At 36.4% G+C, this 20,658-nt stretch overlaps 1 protein-coding gene across 2 annotated transcripts in view; it reads left to right on the forward strand.

The window, feature by feature from the left end:
• Nucleotides 1-20,658, forward strand: part of mwh (multiple wing hairs) — a 121,518-nt gene that overhangs the window by 34,373 nt on the left and 66,487 nt on the right. The window contains exon 1 of one of the 2 annotated variants that reach the window (XM_034974497.2): nt 3,417-3,585. The exons of the other annotated variant lie outside the window; for it this stretch is intronic. The gene's annotated coding sequence lies outside the window, so the exon portion shown is untranslated. Of the gene's footprint in view, nt 1-3,416; nt 3,586-20,658 lie in introns of those variants that run through there. 2 annotated transcript variants of the gene reach the window in all.

A 20,658-nucleotide genomic window follows, 5' to 3' on the forward strand; every position in this document is an offset into this window, starting at 1 on the left:
GCAGCGTGGTTCGGAATCATACCTTTAGCCTTCTCCTACTTGGCTAGTGGCTACTATTATATTTTATGACGTGCTACCGGTTCGGAATTCCACAAACCAACACGGTCCGTTTGTTGCCGAACGTGATCAGAACGGTACGCTAGATTGGAAATATCACGGCGCAGATACTACTATTGGTACTCGATTTACAATTTGTAACCAGGTTTTTATCTAAATACTAGCTGTTGCCCGTCCCGTACTCTTTGATTTTCCGGGATAAAATGTAGCGTAGGTATGTCGTGGGTATGTCCTTCCCCGGGACGTAAGCTAACTCTGTAGGTACCAAATTTCATCAAAATCGGTTAAACTGTTGGGCCGTGACAAGCTAGCAGACAGACAGACAGACAGACGCACTTTCATATTTATAATATTAGTATGGATTTCTAAAAATACCCACGGGCTTTTTAGAAAACCTTAAGTCACGTGGGCTAAGTTGCCGGCCGGTGATTGGTTAATCATGATTATGATGATATTTGACTCGAGTCAAATATCATCATCATCATCATGATTAACCAATCGCCAGTCCACTACTGACCACAGGATTCCTCTCGGAATGAGAAGGCTGTAGGTCATAGTTAGCCACGCTGGCTAGGTAGATTTCCCATACCTTTGAGAGCATAATGGGAACTACCATCATAAAATCATCGAGTAAATAATATTTATATTCTCTGTTATTCATACACGATTGTACGTATTCAACCTTAAAAGTCGTTGACCGTGTTTATAACGCCAGTAGTTTAATTCTGATTCTATCTAATCATTTACATACTCCAAGAAATATACGTTTTCCATTACAATGACTGCTGGCTGGTTGATGTTGTTATCTTTTTATTGTAGCTAATTTTTATGATTTACTCATGAATAAATCTATTTAACGGTATTTTAAACTACTTAACTGTTTCATAAGGTCATCGACAGTTAGTTTTAGATATTTACTTGAATTTATAGATAGCATACTTCATCTTAATCTTAATAATATAAAAGGCAAAGGTGACTGACTGTCTGACTGACTTATCTATCAACGCACAGTTCAAACTACTGGACGGATCGAGCTGAAATTTGGCACGCAGATAGTTATTATGACGTAGATATTCGCTAAGAAAGGATTTTTGAAATTTCAACCCCTAAGGGGGTGAAATAGGGGTTTGAAATTTGTGTAGTCCACGAGGACGAAGTCGCGAGCATACCTAAGCTAGTGTAGACTATACGACTTATTTTATTTTTAAGTTTAGACTTAGATTGAATAGATTTGATACTTAATTAAGTTAGTATTTAAGTTTAATTTCCTGTTATTATAATATTATCTTAGTTGTCATAATGCTTTCACTTAACCACTTAGCAGAACGAAAAGATTAATCTAACGATAAGTACTGTTTACTGCTTAGGCATAATAAATAGTATTTAAATTTAAGTACAGTTTTTAAATAATTTATGTTGATCAAACTAACAATTATATTAAAACAAAGGCTATTTATATATGAAAAAAAATCTAATAAAAAGTTTAGATACAGAAAGGTAAAATACGTTAATGATATGACTTAATCGTATTTCGTGTCTTTATTTTTAAAAATAATTACAAGATTGCATAAATCACAGCATTATAAATATTTAAATGTAAGTACCATAACGAATTATCTTTGAACATTAATCAAATCTAAACAGTATGAACAGTAGAAAAAATACATATAAATTCCAATTTTCCTACAACACATCATTTGCAATTAAAATGCTCTTAGATAACAAACTACCATAGTGCCATTTCATTTTGATGAACAGTAAGAAGTAAAAACAGTTTAGAGACTTTTTGTATCGGAACATTTTGTCTTGTCATTGCTGCCTGTTGCCGTGAGGACAAAAGAAGTAGATATGCTACCTCCACAGCTATTCCGAAAAAAAAATCGTGTTTTACTCTCCACAAAGCTGCTAACCCACCTATTAACATAAGCCATCAAGTTATAATTCAAACGCTAAAAATTCGCATCAAATTATTATTATTTGAAAGCGATAAGAACCAAGTTGTCAAAACGCCTCCTATTCGATTCCGGACACACACCTCTTATTTTCGAAGTTATGTGGGCTTTAAGCAATTGGGTATTTAACTACATCAAAAATGAATTATTTCTCAGTGGTTATTAAATAGAGCTTCTTCCAGAATACGTAAAATCCACGTCCTTTGTTGGTTTTAAGTGTAATAACCATTTAAAATTATCGATTAAACTAAAAAAAGTACTTCAAATGATCGTGACGTCACACACCGGTATTTTAAAGAATCTCGCATACTAAGCGCGCGTTTTGACGTTTGATAAAAAGTTACTGATTTGACTAGTCGTCAAATACCGTATTAAATATCACTTGCTTCCAACACTGCACCAACCTTGGGATCCGTTTATTTATTTCGATACCTATTTGAATAAATGGCTTTGACTTTGACAGCCAAGCGACGACAACAGCAGTTATCCCTGTCGTTGATAAAATGTCGCTCGTCTGTAAGAACACTAAAAGTAAAAAGTCGAGTTACGTTCGAGGTAAAGGTGAGTGACCGTGGTTACGCTACGGCGGTTACAAGTACTCTGCGGCCTGCGAGTAATCAATGGAGACATTCGAGGCGCATCGTTCCCATTGTATCTTAGGTGTTTATTCTTTACTAGCTTTTTGTCGTGGCCTTGTCCGTATCATATCTATCATCCAGTCCATCCATGTAGGGATTTCTAAATCCAGCGGCTCCATGCGTCTAGGTTGAAGTCGTCTGTCTACCTAGTGGAGGGTCTTCCAACACTGCGCTTTTCGGTGCGAGTTCGCCATTTTAGCACTTTGGAACCCCAACGCCTAACGCCTACCAGGGTAGTTGCGGATGCCAATATTTTGCCATCCGCGAATGCGAATGCGGATGTCTGAATTAATGCGAATGTTTCGCATTTGCGAATACGGATGCGAATATCCGCAATACCTCATGGGTACCATTACACTTTTTGATTTGTCAATAATTATCGAACGAAGATATCAAATAGAAAACACGCGTAGGGCACGCACCACTCTGGCCTCGCCCACTTTCTTTACAGATCGTTACCTGTTGCAAATATGATTCCGCATCCGTAAATGATTGTACCAAACGTCAAAATCAGTTGGGCCAAAACGAATGGGCTGTAAGAACGTAGCAGACAGACGCATTCAGTATGTAAATACCTAATGTTATGAAATATATTATTGCTACCTGTGCTTTCAAGTGTACTTGAGTCTTGAACTATTGCACCCCGAGGCAATAATTCGATAACATACCGAAGACGTCTAGGCCTAGAATAAGCCCGCGTTCTTGAAAACTGCTCACTTCCAAGTTCAAACAAACGCATTGCTTGTGACAGTACATTGCCGTCCGGCGGGAAACGCGCGCGGCTGTCTACCACAGATTATAAAATTACATAGATTCAAAACGAAAAAGTTTTCATGCAAATAGTTTTTATATTATTGCAGTTATGTGTTGGTGATAGATTTTTAGTGTTTTAGTGTTTTATTGGTGGCCAGGATTTATTGATATCGGCTTTATTTGAGGTGAGTTTTATTAATATTTTTATTATTTAGAAAAATAAACACATTATATAGCAATCACTGGGGCCGATTCTCTAGTACACAATCTCTAAACTAAACTAAATTTACAGGTCTAAGTCTAGTGCTTTCCTTTTCCGCAAGCAACATTATGAAAGGGATAGCAATAGATTTAGACGTGATATTTTAGTTTAGTTTAGAGATTGTGTACAAAGGAATTAGCCACACTGTTACAAATTAATATATTTTGATGTCTAAAATATTAAAATTCAACTGTATTTTTTAAAACTTAAAAAAAAATTATTTTGAATAAAAAATCATGTAGTTACCTACCTACGGTGTAGTGCCATTTTCAAATGTGATTTTTTTTTAAATTTTAGGTCGTTTTTTAATTAAGTAAGCACCGACTTATTTGCTTATTAATTAGTTGATTTTTTAGCGTTCAGAGATGTAGCATTAATAATTGTTCTAAAGGTCTTTGTCCTAGGTCGTGACTAATATTTTTATTGTTAACATATAAAAATAAGCATAAAAACTGCAAAAGTTGAAGCGCATAATATAAAATGAAAAACATAAAGAACATTAATTTATTAATGGTTCTAAGACATCCGGTACAATATTTAACATCTTTTAACTTTTATGACTTAACGCACATAAAAATTAATATCATATTCTCATACAAAAACGTAATCATTTTAGCTATAGAAATATGATTGATGCCCACGACTTCGTCCGCGTGGATTTAGATTTTTAAAATCCCGTATAAAATTTAGATTTTTCGTAATGAAAAATACCTATAGCCTATTTCAGTTTTTATGTCAATCCCTGTTGCCCCGTTGCGGCGTGAATGAAGGACAAACACACACATTTTCGCATTTATTATACTTACCTAATATTATATTAGTGGGTAGGTATGCTTTTTTTTTCTTTTTTAATTTTTTAATTTAATAACATACAATTCTATTGAATAAACTTAAATCTAAATTAAAAGTACTTAAAAATATTAAAATAAAACATACAAACTTAAATAAACCTTACCAACTGAAAATTAAACGTCGTCAAAAAGTCCGCCGGTATGCCTTTAGGTTTTCAATTTCAATTTCAATTTCAATTTTCATTTATTGCATTTCCATAAACTACATCATATTAAGTATGTACAAAGTATTATGGATACCCAGTTTGGGTGTCGCAATTTGGTCCTTAGACCTTAGTAGGGAGACCGATATTATTATTTATTTAGGTATATTATGTTCGTCGTTTAGGAAATCATTTACGGCATAGTAGCCCTTTTCTAATAAAAAGTTTTTTAATATTCTGTTGAATTTATTTTCATTGTTTATGTTACGAATTTTGTCTGGTAAATTATTATATATCTTTATAGACATTACGTCCACGTATTTCCACTTTTTACTTAACCTTGTTAGGAAGAGGGTTATAGTAGACCTACCTATTATACATAATGGATTTTCTTTCTGATTGAGGTTATTTAAACCTTATCAGTTTCTACACGGTATCGTACCGAAACTTAGCGTTCCGGTACGATCACTTGGTAGCACGGCTTTGCCGGTAGGGTGATAACTAGCCACGGTCCTAACCTCCCACCAAAACAGACCAGAGACAATTTAGAAATTATACAATTTAGAATTTAGGCATTTAGGAAATGCCGGGTGGTCTTATAAGTGGAACGGCCCAGGTTCGATTGAATCTGGGCCGTCCCAGTTGTAAGACCACAGCGCTCACCACTGCGTCATAGGGAGGTCAAAAAAAAAGCAGTTCAATTCACGGTTGAAGTATTATAGGTACCTAGGTAAATTATTTTACTCTTCAAAACGCTCTTGGGTCAATTTATTCTGGAGTCACCCTACCGGCAAAATCGTACCGCCAAGCGATTTATCGTTCCGGTACGATGCTTCCTTGTTTCTTTTACCTAATAACTTTTATAGAAAACGAAGCCGTGATAGCCTAGTGGTTAGGACATCGGCCTTCTATTCGCGGGGTTCGGAGTTCGATCCTGGGCGCGCACAACTAACTTTTCGGTTTTCAAAGATGTAAAGAGCAAATCCTCCTCATTCCAAGAGGAGACTCGTGCTCAGTAGTTGGCCGGCGATGGGATGGGTTGCTGTTTATGATGATGATGTTATACGTTTAAAACAATAATTATTAAATTTCACTTATGTAGGTACTAAAAACATCGTGAGAAAACCTGCATGCCAGAGTTCTTCATAATGTTCCTAAAAATGTTCTGCCAATCGAACTCGGTCAGCGTGGTGGACTATGGCTTAAGGCCTTGTCATTCTAAAAGGAGTCAGTTCTACTAGGTACCTACCTACTCCCAGTACTAAAAGGAAAAGGTGACTGACTGACTGATGACTGACTGACTGATCTAACAACGCACAGCTCAAACTACTGGACGGATTGGGCTGTAATTTCGTAGCTATTATGACGTAAGTAGGCATCCGTTAAGAAAGGATTTTTCAAAATTCAAACCCTAAAGGGGTAAAATAGGTAGTTGAAATTTGTGTAATCTACGCGGACAAAGACGCGGGCATAAGCTAGTTCTTTAATAAAATTGATCAATATAATATTTGGACCCCCAGAATCTGTACCTACCATAGTGAAAGTGAAATTCAGTTGATTTCGTTTTTTTTATAAACATAAAGAAAAACAAACCGATAAAAAGATAACTGGAACAACACACAAAAAAATCTCCACCTTGACTTTGGTTTTCTATTTACTTTTATATTTACTGTAGGTACATATCTATGGTCAACCAAAGTTCGTGACTTTGAAATTACCAAAGACTTTCTAGGCAAGCGCGCTCCATCTTGGGCTGCATCATCTATCGGGTCTATAAATTAAAAAAAAAAGTATTGTGCATCCTTTATAAATCCATAGATACTGTTAGTTATTTGAACTAACACTGAAGACCCGATAGGCAGATCTTCTAATTTTTAGGTTCGGAGAAGGAACAATGAAACAATGTACTTCAGCGGAGAGTTTGTGTGTGTAATGGTTTATTTGACAGTTCTTATATAGGTACAATATTTAACCATAGATAATATTTAGGCACGATTTACACTAATGTCATAATATGCCACGTGTGCACTATCAACTTTTAATATGCGTTGACACTGATATTAATATTATGATTATGCAAAAGTATGTCTATCTGTCTGCCTGTTGCCTAATCATAACCCATCCACTTAATCGATTTTGATGAAATTTGGTACAGACTTTTGGAACTGACATCCAGATCCCAGAAGGGTAGTTCATACCTAAGATTGTAGGATGCGTGTAATCGTGAACATGACAATAACAACGCCAGTCAATGCAACCTGCACGAACCGCGCGAAGGTTTTATATGCAAAACGTGTGTCTCTTCCTCTCGAATGCTCTTATTTCTCTAAGGAAGATAATAATATGTATGTTGAAATGTCGCGTCATCATTGTGCAAAATAAACAATCGGCACTCAGCAGCCCTCTTGTTACGATAAAATTATCCCGTATGATTTTTTGGAATAACTTCATGGCCCTAGATGAACAAACAAAAAACCGGCCAAGTGCGGTTTCTTGATTTAGGTTTGTACGGGAGCGGTGTGCAGGTACACGCTACTTTTTATCCCAGATAATCAGAGTTCCCGTGGGATTTAAAAAAACCTAAATTCTGTAGACATCGGCTTTATACCTAAGTACTAATAATTAGATGTCCGTTACTTGAGTTTATACGCCGGATTTCCGGACTTAAAAATATAATATTATATCATTCAAATATGTGCCTATAAGCAGGTTTTCACGGCCATTAACCGCTATACATGTAATAAAAAGGCCTATTGCAATTCCACTTGTCATATCTACTAAAAGTTATGGACTAAGAGGCAGTGCGTGCAAGACCTTCGTTATTTTATAAAATCCGAAAGTTTCTCTGCGTATTGTTCCCAACACGATCAGCGACTATGAAGTTATGGATCATAGTGGCTTTGGGAGATTACAGGTATCTAATAAAGGTGTAAAAAATCTAACGTCAAAGTGTAAAGTCTATTTTTTTAATATTTTCTTCGGAATAGTATTATAAATCACGTCATGCATTGCCAGACACTTATAGTGTCGTGACAACCCCCTGCTAGACGCCCCTAAAATTTAAAGATAAAGCGGGTCTGGCGGGGGGATGCCTACGGAAGCCGGGGCGGTCAGCTGGTACAATAAGACATGCAGGGTATAACGACTCGACTACGACGCGGCATTGACTCCAAGTGGCCTACTTACGCAACGTTCGTTGACGTTCTAGCGTCAGTCAGATGTTTTATTTGCATAATATCGTAAATATTTACAAAATTATAGGATTTTTTTACATTTTTTTAATGGTATCATAAAAGGAGGCTTTTACCACCCTAGGCGGTCCTTACAATGAAACCCATTATAGTAACTAGTTAACTCATATAGTTATTTAAGAATAAGAAACATAGTTTACTAACCTACTAATAATTCTTTTATTTTAATTTTTTGACAATTATGCACTGTACCTATTAGTAATAAGAAAAATATTTGTAAGGAGAAAATAAAGCTATTTTTATTTATTTATTATTTATCATAATAATCATCAGAACTATCACCTGGCTTCGTTTTTGCTAGAGTCCTAGTTACACTCTGTATAGTTACTACAGGTAGTTAGGTAAATCTTTCACGTTTACTCATTAACTTGAGACTGCATCATTACTCACCATAAGATGAGATAAAATCATAGTTACCGAGGCTGTCAACAAAAAAATTAGCACTCAAAATTCTCCCACAATCTCGTGAGCCAGTTCGTTACTTGGCCCACTTGGCCCACTTGTGGCCATAAAACGTAATATCTTATAACTGTACTTTGTATTATAGTTAATACAATTCACAGACGAACTTCAGGAAGTCGTTAAATTAAACAAGTTTTAATAAAAGGTTGTGGTGAAGTGTGCCATGTAATCATAAATTTTGTAGATCATGGAACTTGAGTGCCCCCTAGAGTAATTTTATCAAGAATAGAATAAAATAGTTTTTTTTTTTATTCAGATACAAGTTAGTCCTTGACTGCAATCTCACCTGGTGGTAAGTGACGATGCAGTCGAAGATGGAAGTGGGCTAACCTGGAAGGGGTATGGCAGTTTTTAATAAACCCATACCCCTTTGGTTTCTACACGGCATCGTTCCGGAACGCTAAATCTCTTGGCAGCACGGCTTTGCCAGTAGGGTGGTAACTAGCCACGGCCGAAGCCTCCCACAAGACCAGACCAGAAATTTAGAAATTATAAAATTCCAAATCCCTGCCAGGACTCGAACCTGGGACCTCCCACTAATAAGACCACAGCGCTTACCACTGCGCCAGGGAGATCATCAATAGTATAGAATAGGTACCTATAGTCCATATTGAAACTAATATTATAAATGGGAAAGTGTGTCTGTCTGTCGTCTGCTAGCTTTTCACGGCCCAACAGTTTAACCGATTTTGATGAAATTTGGTACAGAGTTAGCTTATGTTAATTTACTAACTAAGTACTTGTAATACTAACATTGTAAATAAAGTAAACGACGTACAAAAAACGAGGTTTACAAGTAGGATTAACAATAAAAGTAGGTATTAAAATTAAATGTATAAAGTATAAACTAGTTAGTTACAACATGTTCCCACGAAGGAAGATACGGGTCAGTTATCGAAACATAATAATAATCTACGTGGGTGTAAAGAATTTATTGCATTTTTTGCCAAAGTACCTGACCACTGGGTCCAAATAAATATAAATCAATATGAGGTGTCATTGAAGTGTGCATGAATTGTTGTTCTTACGTTAATATCTTAATTCGACAAAAAAATAGTAAAGGTTTTAAAATTCGACGCATATTATACATTTCTTTTTACTTCCCAATATTTTATAGGAATCTTATTTTTATATTCATGTTAAATTAGAATTAGTGTCAATTTTTTAAATGTAAATTATAGGTATATATCCAGACAGTAGCTGGTAATAATCAATGTAGTACTTATGTCAAAAATGGCAACAATCCATTTTTGTTTACACTAGAAACAGGTTGGGACAAGGAGTTTTATGTATGAAACTTGTAAATTTATTTGCTGGCACTTTCTAACACAAGAGATACGAAATACTATGTCTAAAATAATGATTATAGGTACATCTAAATATATAAAAGGAAAAAAATGGTGACTGATTGACTGACTGACTGATCTATCAACGCACAGCTCAAACTACTGGACAGATCGGGCTGAAATTTGGCATGCAGATAGCTATTATGACGTAGGCATCCGCTAAGAAAGGATTTTTGAAAATTCAACTCCTAAGGGGGTGAAATAGGGTTTGAAATTTGTGTAGTCCACGCGGACGAAATCGCGTGCATAAGCTATTCTTCGATATATTACATGTTTTTTATTTTATCCAAAACCCGTATAACAAATTTTTTTGTCTAATATTTTTAAGGAGGTTTATGACAATTATTTGTTTGTTAGTCTAAACTTTGTGTGAACTAGGGGTTAGTCATTATCTCTCTAGTCGTCTGACTCTATCGACTGTCTGTCGTCTGACTAGTATCTATGTAGCTACTCCTCGAGGTGTAACTTGATGGTTGGATGTTCTCATGCAGATACGAGTAAGTTATCGAAACATATTAATCTATGTAGGCGTAAAGAATTTATGGCAATTAAGGGTTGCAAGCCTTTTTACGGAATAAATTACAATTCAGCAGAGAGCCGATACTTTATCTGATATATGGGTGCCAGAAATAGAGCTAATGGAAACGCTTAATTAATATTCATATCTACTAGCTGATCCCCGCGGCTTCGCCCGCGTAGATTTAGGTTTTTAAAGATCCCGTATAGCCTATGTCACTCAGGAATAATGTAGCTTTCTACTGGTGAAAGAATTTTTAAAATCGGTTCAGTAGTTCTAAAGATTACCCCCTACAAACAAACTTAACGACATCGGGCCGTGCAGCAGAAATCGTAATATTTTAATTTCGCCATAACTTCAAAACCAAACGTCCAATTTTAATCATTCAAAGACCAAATATTATCTCCATAAACTGTTCTTAGTGATGAAATCATTTATTTTGATAAGGATTAATAGCATGAGTAAAATAAACGCGTTTAAATGTAGTCCAAAAAAAATTCAAGATTTTTAAATAAAAAAATGGTTGCTGTGCCTCACTCGACATAGATGGGTATAGTGTGTTGCGGACTTTTTTGTAGATATTTATAAGATCTACAATTAATTAGAACATTTTATGGTTCTATCTTTTATAGTTTAGGCAGCGTACGCAAAATAAGTAACTTTTCTGGTTGATTTTTTACACCTTGTGTCCGAAAAACCCAAATATCTTACGGAACCCTATTTTTTTCCAAAATAAAATATAGCCTATGTTACTCGTGGATAATGTAGCTTTCGAATGGTGAAAGAATTTTTAAAATCGGTCCAGTAGTTTTTGAGCCTATTCAGTACAAACAAACAAACAAAGTTTTCCTCTTTATAATATTAGTGTAGATTAACGAGATGTTTTGCAGAATAGTAGTTTATATGGCTACCAGCGGTGATCATATCTAGGAGTATAAACGAGATGTTTTGTAGAACAGTAATATATATGCCGGTGCCGATATTAACGGTGAAGGAAAACATCGTGAGGAAACCTGCATGCCTGAGAGTTCGACATAATGTTCTCAAAGGTGTGTGAAGTCTACCAATCCGCACATGGCCAGCGTGGGTATGGCCAAAACCCTTCCCACTATGCGAGGAGACCCGTGCTCTGTAGTGAGCCGGTGATGGGTTAATCATGATGCTGATGATGATGAATGTATATGCCTACCAGGCGGTAAAATAGGGGTTTGAATGTGTAGTTCATGCGAACGAAGAAGCGGGCATCAGTAGGTACCCATATTATAAAATACTAGCAGACCCGGCCCGGCTTCGCTCGGGTGGAATTTAGAAAATCGAGGTGGGGGATGAATTTCCAAAAATCCTGGAACACGTATTTCTTCATTAGTAACCGAAAACCCAAATACCAATTTTCATGCAAACAACTTGAAAAATGACGGACTTTCATAGAAATTTTCATCCCCTATTTAACCCACTTAGGGGTGGAATTTCGAAAAATCCTTTCTTAGTGGATACCTACTCTTTACAAAGAACACACCCTCAAAATTTCATGTCTTTAGGACCAGTGGTTTAGGCTGTGCGTTGATATATATGTCAGTCAGTCAGGACTTTGAATTTTATATATATAGAAGACTAGCTTATGCTCGCGACTTCGTCCGCGTGGACTACACAAACTTCAAACCCCTATATCACCCCCTTAGGGGTTGAATTTTCAAAAATCCTTTCTTAGCGGATGCCTACGTCATAATAGCTATCTGCATGCCAAATTTCAGCCCGATCCGTCCAGTAGCTTGAGCTGTGCGTTGATAGATCAGTCAGTCAGTCAGTCAGTCAGTCAGTCAGTCAGTCAGTCAGTCAGTCACCTTTTCCTTTTATATATTTAGATTAGTGATTTTTCCATAAACCCAATTAAAACTAAAACGGTGTTAAAGCCTCCAACACACGCCTGTCAACTCCACTTGCCCGTTGGAACAAGACATCTAATACCCCCTGAACAAACACTTCGCTCTCATTTGGAGACGGGAGCAGCGGTAGCCGATTACCGTTCTAACAACGCATCGGACATTTTACCGCAACACCAATTAGCCAGGTTAGAGTTTTATTACACTAGGCGAGTCTACTTGCCATCCTACTATACTCTGATTTTTAATTCGGTGGAATTCGGACGTTGTCATTTTTATACATCAGGGGAGTTATTTGTATGAAAAACAGTGTGACCACCACCTGAAGTTCAATTTTACCCCAAATTATATATATATTTTTTTTTATTTTTTATTATGGAACACAAACAGCTTTTACATTTTTACTTAGCTACTTATTTCTAGTTTGTACATATGCCTATTAAGTGTTCACTCATTTACATTATATCTATTGAATTTTGTGCGGGAGTTAGTTAGGTTAGTAGTTACATTAAATTAAATTATAATGAGTTAGTTTGTTATGAAGTAGTTACAAACAAAGTATATAATTCTAATCATGCTAAACCTACATATAATTATTTAAACTTTTTTATTTCAGCAAAAAATTATTAATCACTATCAATATAAAAAGTCCTAAGACATAACTTTGCACTAAAATAATCTTTAACAGTGGAAAGTGGAAACTGGCAGCAATGGGATCGGTTGATTTGAGGATGTAATCTTGACTTATATATTGGTTATTCTAAGTTCATTTTTAGTTCCTTTTAATTTTAATCATCTTGATGTGCCTAAAAGTACACGCTTAGATTATATGATTCCGGATTTTCTAAGAAATTCTTTCACAAAAACCTTGGTCTTTACGAAAACAACAAAGAATCGGCCAAATCGGTTGATATGTTCTCAAGTGATGATCTTACATACATGCGGCAATTGATTTATGTACTTAAATTTACCTATGTACAATATTTAAAGTTTTCTTCTTTGTGGGAATTGGTTTATCTCTGGTAACATTAAGAAACGTCAGAATTCCACGGAATTAAAAATCAGACTATAGAAAGTGATCTTCTAACTTCCAACAATATTAAGTGCACACACATTTTTAACTGTACACAAATAAATAATGCTTAAAACTTAACGAAAATTCAATGCACTGAAAAGCCTGATATAAGTCTCATTAGAATTTCATTATAAAAGTTGCTATTGGACGTTACAATGTTTGAACTTATTATTCCTAATCAGTGATAATAATAAGTCAATGTTCCTAATTCCATTTTTTAAATTCATCCACAATATTATAATATCTCAGTCACGACACAAAACTATAAATTAACTTCTGTTAAGTTTTTATCTAACCCATTAAGACACATTCCCGATGCAAGGTGTCTCGTGTACTGTCAAGTGTTATTTTTTATTTAGACAGGACGCAATGCATTCTGCATCTGATAAATGTTCAAGAGATGTTATTCCCTTTGTTGATTGTAATATATTCGTGTTTTAAATATCAGGAAAATGCCGCGTTCGCGCACATCTGCCTGACATTATGTAAGCTGCCTCTGGATAATTGCTTTTTATGTAATAAAATTGTTTGAAGGCTTTCAAAGGTCACATAATATAAAACAAGTTATCACGATCTAGTATCAAAATTAAATATAGAACACAATAACATCGATCGGTTAAAAATTGTAAGTAATAAAAATAACTATTATTGATGTATATAATGCATAAAAAATTACCTCTCACGCGCCATTTTAAGTTTGTGCGTCAAATTACATGTCACGTCACCAGTTATATAGTCCGTAAAAAATGAGAAATCACTCGCCATTTTAACTGCCATGTCAAAAGTGCGATTTAGGCCTTAATTAAAAGATGAACCGTGGCCCTACCGCGGTTGTTTGACAGCTACAATGTCACGATCGCAATCATCTCTGATTGGTTAATGTTCGCTCACTATTGGCCACAATGCGTTGTTGCAACAAAAACCGCACAAATTCAGCCAATCAGAACAATTGAGATTGTAATAATGATTGATGCAGGTTTTAGACAATCGCCCTACAGTACTTTTGACATGACAGTTGACCCATAGAGTTTCATAGAAGTCATTTCTTACGGACTATACAGTGTATTTATTGTCTTTGGATTCTATAAAGTAAGATGGTTTGAAAGACGCTAAGAAGAAGGTAAGAAGCAGACAAAGCACTCACAAATATTGATGAGCATTCCTTTATGATTGTTATTCGGTGATAGTAAAATCAGGATTTAATTTTACTATCACTGAATGAAATGTCATTTTCCGAAATGAGGAGATCCGCAGGAGAACCAAGGTCACTGACATAGCCCAAACTATTAGCAAGCTGAAGTGGCAGTGGGCAAGTCATGGCTGTCGTAGAGGCGATAGCCGTTGGAGCCGGAAAGTCCTTGAGTGGAGACCGCGCAAGCGTAGTGTGGGACGCCCTCCAGCACGATGGACCGACGATATAAAGAGGCTGGCGGGAAGTGGCTGGATGAGGAAGGCTGAGGACCGGGTGTGGTGGCGCTCTTTAGGGAAGGCCTATGTCCAACAGTGGACGTCCACAGGCTGATGATGATGATGATAGTAAAATGTCTTCACGGACTTTTTCGCTTGCATTGGAATATGCATGCATATTGCATGCCGTACATGCAATTATGTCTAATAAACAGGCAGATGGTTGCAAAGAATTTTACATATAAATTGTCAGGCATTCGTCTTTCGTGTGAACAATTTTCTATTATATTCAAATTAGAGTGCTATCTATCGTTGGAATTTATGCGAATATCAACTTTATTGTGATAGTCGTAAAGGTCTGCAAATTGTAATTTATTAGCAAAGCAATTAAGGGTCAATGATATGTTCCTGTGAAGGGTTTCAAAATATTACTGCCATTTACTTATATATTACTTCGTATGTACAGGGCTATTGAACATATAAAATGGCACCGACTCTGTGGCGCTTTAGCACCAATGCAACCTCAGTGACGTGGTGGTGATTGTAGTCAAGCATATACCTATAATGAATTTAAAAAAAAAAATTGTTCGCTTGACCATATCTTGTCATTTATATATTATAGATGGTTACAGCCAAAACTCTTATCCGGTCAAAATAATCTTTGAATGTAATATACATTAGACAGTCAAAACGACGTTGGCCAAAAGTATTTTTGACTGAAAAATATTGGTTAATAGTATTTTTAGCTAAAAACTATTACTTAAAAGCGGTCACGACCTTTGTTTCAGAAGAGATAAGATAAACATAGACACAGATAAACAAACGTCTTGGTAAGAGATATGCTCTAAACCTCAAGCCACAAGCCCTCGCATAAGCGTCTTAGAAATCTATCGCAAAAATACAATACTTAGGCTTAGAAAAGTGTCTGAAAAACATTCTTCTATCTCGTTTCCGCATCAATCGAAAGCATTACTGCCATCTCTTTTCCAGGTCAGATATTCTGAGAATCTCAAATCAATGGTGACTCGACATTTTTTCTTTTTACCACAATGACTTGACAGTTTGTATGGGAGAAAGTGACACAGAAAATTATGTATGTATGTTATGATTGGAAATAATGGCGGAACTTATTATAATATGAATAATTTATGTAAAATCTTGCAGTCGACCTGTGGGGTGATACGGTTTGAGGCGATTAGGTACATAGGAAGGAAGGAAGGTAAAGCGCAATACATATTGCGCCCGCCGGGCCGCCGACAAAGCCCGGCGACACAACCCGGCGACCTGTATGAAAAGAATCATGTCGGCAACATGCGCCCGCGTGGGTAAAAAAGCCTTAGCCCTTATAGGATCACTTTGTTGTATGTCTGTCCGTCTGTCCGTCTGTTCGTCGTTGCTTTCAAGAAAATCTATAGGGTAGGTACTTCCCGTTGACCTACTATCATGAAATTTGGTAGTTGGTAGGTATTATAGCACAAGTAAAGAAATTAATCCGAAAACAGTGAATTTGTTATCCTCTAGAATCCGAAAACAGTGAATTTATGTTATCCTCTAGAATCCGAAAACAGTGAATTTGTTATCCTCTAGAATCCGAAAACAGTGAATTTGTGATCCTCTAAGTAATCTAGTAGCTAAATAGAAACTTAGTCAGACTTTAAGTTTTTCGTTTTAAGTTATACCAATCTACTTTCTTTTATTTCAATGTAGGCGTTAGTTATTATTACCAAGTATTAAGTTAATGGCCCCACTTCTTAGAACTAAGCCTGAGGGTGTAAAACGATTATTAGAAATGTACCCGCCATATTTAATTTAATGTCTTAATTCTGCTTTTACGCTGTTATTAGGAGCAATTTAATTTAGCTTTACGTAAATGTGTCTATTATTAGCATTAGTGTAAAGCACCGCTAGGTTGGAAAGCTTCACTAATTTCTAATTTTACCCAACTCCAACCCAACTTGAGTGGAGACCGCGTATAAGCAAGCGTAGTGTCGGACGCCCTCCAGCACGATGGACCGACGATATAAAAGGCTGACTGGTCAGTCAGTCAGTCAGTCATCTTTTCCTTTTGTATATTTAGATAAAGTCAAAGTCAAAGTCAAATGATTTATTCAAAATAGGTAATTAATAACTCTTTTTGAAAGTCAGATGTTGGATTTCTAAGATATAGTGGTGATAATTATTTCGCAAACTTAAAACTAAAGCTACGAGGGTTCCAAACGCGCCCAGTTAGGCTAACATGCGCACCACGAGAAAATTTTGTCTACGCATTTACTCGTCTTATTTGTATGAAGAAACATGAGATAATGCGTAGACAAAATTTTCTCGCGGGGCGCATGTTAGGCCCTCAGGTCTGAGAAGAGCCCACAACAAACTCAGCCGGGTATTCTTTTTATTATCACCACTTTACAAAATTATTGAAACTTATTAGAACTATCACAAAGCCGTTAAGCAACTCATTCCCAAGCTTGCTTATCATTTAAATAATCCTTTACATTGTAATAGGACTTTTCAATTAGTTTACGTTTTATGAAAACTTTGATAAAGGAAGAATATCTTAGTATTTGCCCCCGTCCAAAATCACCTGCATAGATCGAGTAGCTTTGAAAGCTTTCAGGCAATACCTAGACAATTTCTAATCTTCTAATAATCTAATAATCTTATTTAAAAACTGGCTAAAATATGGCAGTCATGTTTCCTTTTAAATACTTTTCATATTAGGTCATTTATTATGAAACTTAAACTTTCTACTAGTGGCCATCAAAACTTGACAAACACATAAAATATGTCCAAATAACTTTTACCTACTGTTTATTGATTTCTACATTCTTATAAGGATATTTTTCCCAAATAAGTAGATTTACACCCCACGACCACGATACGTACTTACTACGATTTTATTTGAATAAACACGCATCTATTCAAGAACTGGTGGCTGGCGGAACCTATACAACTGAGAAACTAAATCCAAGTTTTTTGCGGCGGTTTTAGCGAAGTAAACACAAATAAGTACTTCAGTAGGGCGATTGTCTAAAACCTGCATCAATCATTATTACAATCTCAATTGTTCTGATTGGCTGAATTTGTGCGATTCTTCTTGCAACAATGCATTGTGGCCAATAGTGAGCGAGCATTAACCAATCAGAGATGATTGCGATCGTGACATTGTAGCTGTCAAACAACCGCGGTAGGGCCAATGGAAAAGAGAAGCGCTGGCAGAAGAAGAAAGTCGTTACTTATGAACATCCAGGAAAAGACAATGATAGCCAACATGCTTTTTTCGCAATTCTCATCTCACAATAACATAGGCATTATCATCAGGATCAACCCATAGCTGACTCACTACTGAGCATGGGTCTCGTCCCAGAATGAAAAGCGTTTGGCCATAGTCTACCACGATGGCCGTCTATCCGCAAGTGCGGATTGGAAAACTGGCATAACTTTCAGAATATGATTTAGGCCTAAGGTAACTATAATGGTCGAAATTTCTTCGAATGGCTTTATCATAGTACGATAAATACAATCTCAAGTGTTTTTCTCAAGTGAATCAATAGATAATGAAATCGTGTCGTATTGTGAAAAAAATCTTTCGATCACAAACATTCCGCTGCGAAGTTTTACGACTTCATTTGCATTTTAAATCAAAATATGGTGGACCATTAGTAGATGAAGAATTATTAATTTAGGTAGGTATTTTACCCCTTTAGGGATTGAATTTACACATACCCTTTCTTAACGGTAGCCTATCATAATAGCTATCTCATATCTGCACGCCAAATTTCAGCTCAATCTGTCCAGTGTTTTGAGCTATGCCACATCAGTCAGTGAGTCTTTCCTTTTCAAATAGATAACAAAACAATAATAAAATGACGTGTATTATGTCACACTCTTATAATCCTGTAATAATATTTTATCTCAACAACAATGATGTAAACTTAAGTAAGATGTAAAGTACTTAGTATAAACATAACACCTTTGACCCGTATTCGCGCGACTGCATATTTGTAACGTGCGTATAATGGACGACAAAACTACTTCACACCGACGCTCATTGCCTACCAGTTACTTGTAATCTATTGTAATTGATACTATCTCATATAAGTCCCGCAAATTGCTATTACGCTGGAACCATTTTTTTTTAAGAATATTAGCCATGTTAAATGACTAATATTCCCCATTCCTCTCCAACTAAGCGTCAGGCTTGTGCTAGGAGTAGGTACGACAATAGTGCAACGGGCGGGGTTTGAACCGTCGACCTTTCGGTTTTCAGTCCACTCCCTTACCGGCTGAGCTATTGAAGCTTATATATAGCAGTCTAGTGTTGACGTCACTAAAATGGCGGCCACACGCATTAGCAATTTGTGGGTCTTATACATGTAAACTTGCTCGGTATATTGAAATACTGGACATCCAACTTCAAAACGCGTCGGCAATAGCATTTTTCATATCATATTTTTTACAGATACTGTAAATGAATTGTCAAAACATTTTTTGTCCACATCGATCCTTTATAGACTGTCTCCATGAACCGTGCTAGGAAAACCATATTTTGACTTTGATGCAGTCATTAAATGATTGATGCAGGCGATTCGTAATCGAGCCGCAGATTAATTTATCATTTTCTCATGGTCTTTAGGCTATTTATGCACTGCATCCGATCCGAATCTGAAAGTTCTCGATCCGAAGCAGAGTAGTACTAGGGATGTTTACTCGTGTGGTAGTACTTTTTGTTCGAAGGATTATCATCTTGATGAACCCATCACCGGCTCACTACTGAGCACGGGTCTCCTCTCAGAATGAGAAGGGTTTTGGCCAGTCTACCAAGCTGGCCAAGTGCGGATTGGCAGTCTTCACACACCTTTAAGAACATTATGCAGAACTTTCATGCAGGTTTCAAATCAAGTGATATTTATCATCAAAATAAATAAAATAAAATAAAAATCTTTTTTATTCAAATAAACTTTTACAAGTACTTTCGAATAGTCTGATGCATCTACCACTGGTTCGGAATGCCTTTCCTACCAAGAAGAACCAGCACGAAACTCTACGGTTGCTCTTTTCAAATATTTGTCATCATCATCATCAACCGATAGACGTCCACTGCTGGACACAGGTCTCTTGTAGGGACTTCCACACGCCACAAATCAGAAATAAGGAGATCCGTGGGAGAACTAGGGTAACCGACGTAGCTCAACGAGTTGCGAATCCGAAGTAGCAATGGGCAAGGCACATAGTTCGTAAAACCGATAGACGTTGGAGTCTCAAGGTGGAATGGCGACCTCGCACCGGAAGACGCAGCGTTGGAAGACCCCCCACTAGGTGGACGGACGACATCAGACGAGTCGCAGGGAGCCGCTGGATTCAGGCGGCGCAAGTGATATTATTATTTTGTAATTGATTTAAACGCACATAACTTACTATTTTCAAGTCGATAAAAAAATTAAGTAAAACTAGTTTAGTTCATTTTTTGTTTACTTTTCACTGATGTCACGGATGTAAAAGGGGGTAACTAATGTCTTGCATGATTTCACGTCGTATTTGTTTTCTACGAACCTACTACCGTTTCTACATTCCGCACGCCGCGCCGCCGCACGCGAAGCTAATCGCTGTCAACCGATTAATTGGCAATTATACACTGCCAGCTTGTCCAATTTGCATTTATTATTGGGTGAATCTGAATAAATTTGAAAAGTGGCACTATTTTATAATCATAAAGGTCTTCGCACATTACACAAATACTCGACCCGAATACACTCCAACTCGACTCACAGTCAAACATGGAAATGTGAACTTTATATTGTACTAGCTGATGCCCACGAAGTTCGCGTGGATTTAGGTTTTTAAAATTTAAAAAAAAAATTAACTCTTTGATTGTCCGGGATAATTTGTCATTTGTCAAATGTCACTTTCCAGATCTTTAACTATATCCATGCAAAAAATCACGTCGATCTGTCGCTCCGTTGTAGCGTGATTGAACTAGAATCGAACTCGAGCCGAACTAGAATCGAACTTGAGCCGAACAGAATCGGAACTAGAGTCGAACTCGAGTTTAACTAGAATCAAACTC

Source organism: Maniola hyperantus, chromosome 13 (genome assembly GCF_902806685.2).
Source record: "Maniola hyperantus chromosome 13, iAphHyp1.2, whole genome shotgun sequence".
Classification (NCBI taxonomy): domain Eukaryota; kingdom Metazoa; phylum Arthropoda; class Insecta; order Lepidoptera; family Nymphalidae; genus Maniola; species Maniola hyperantus.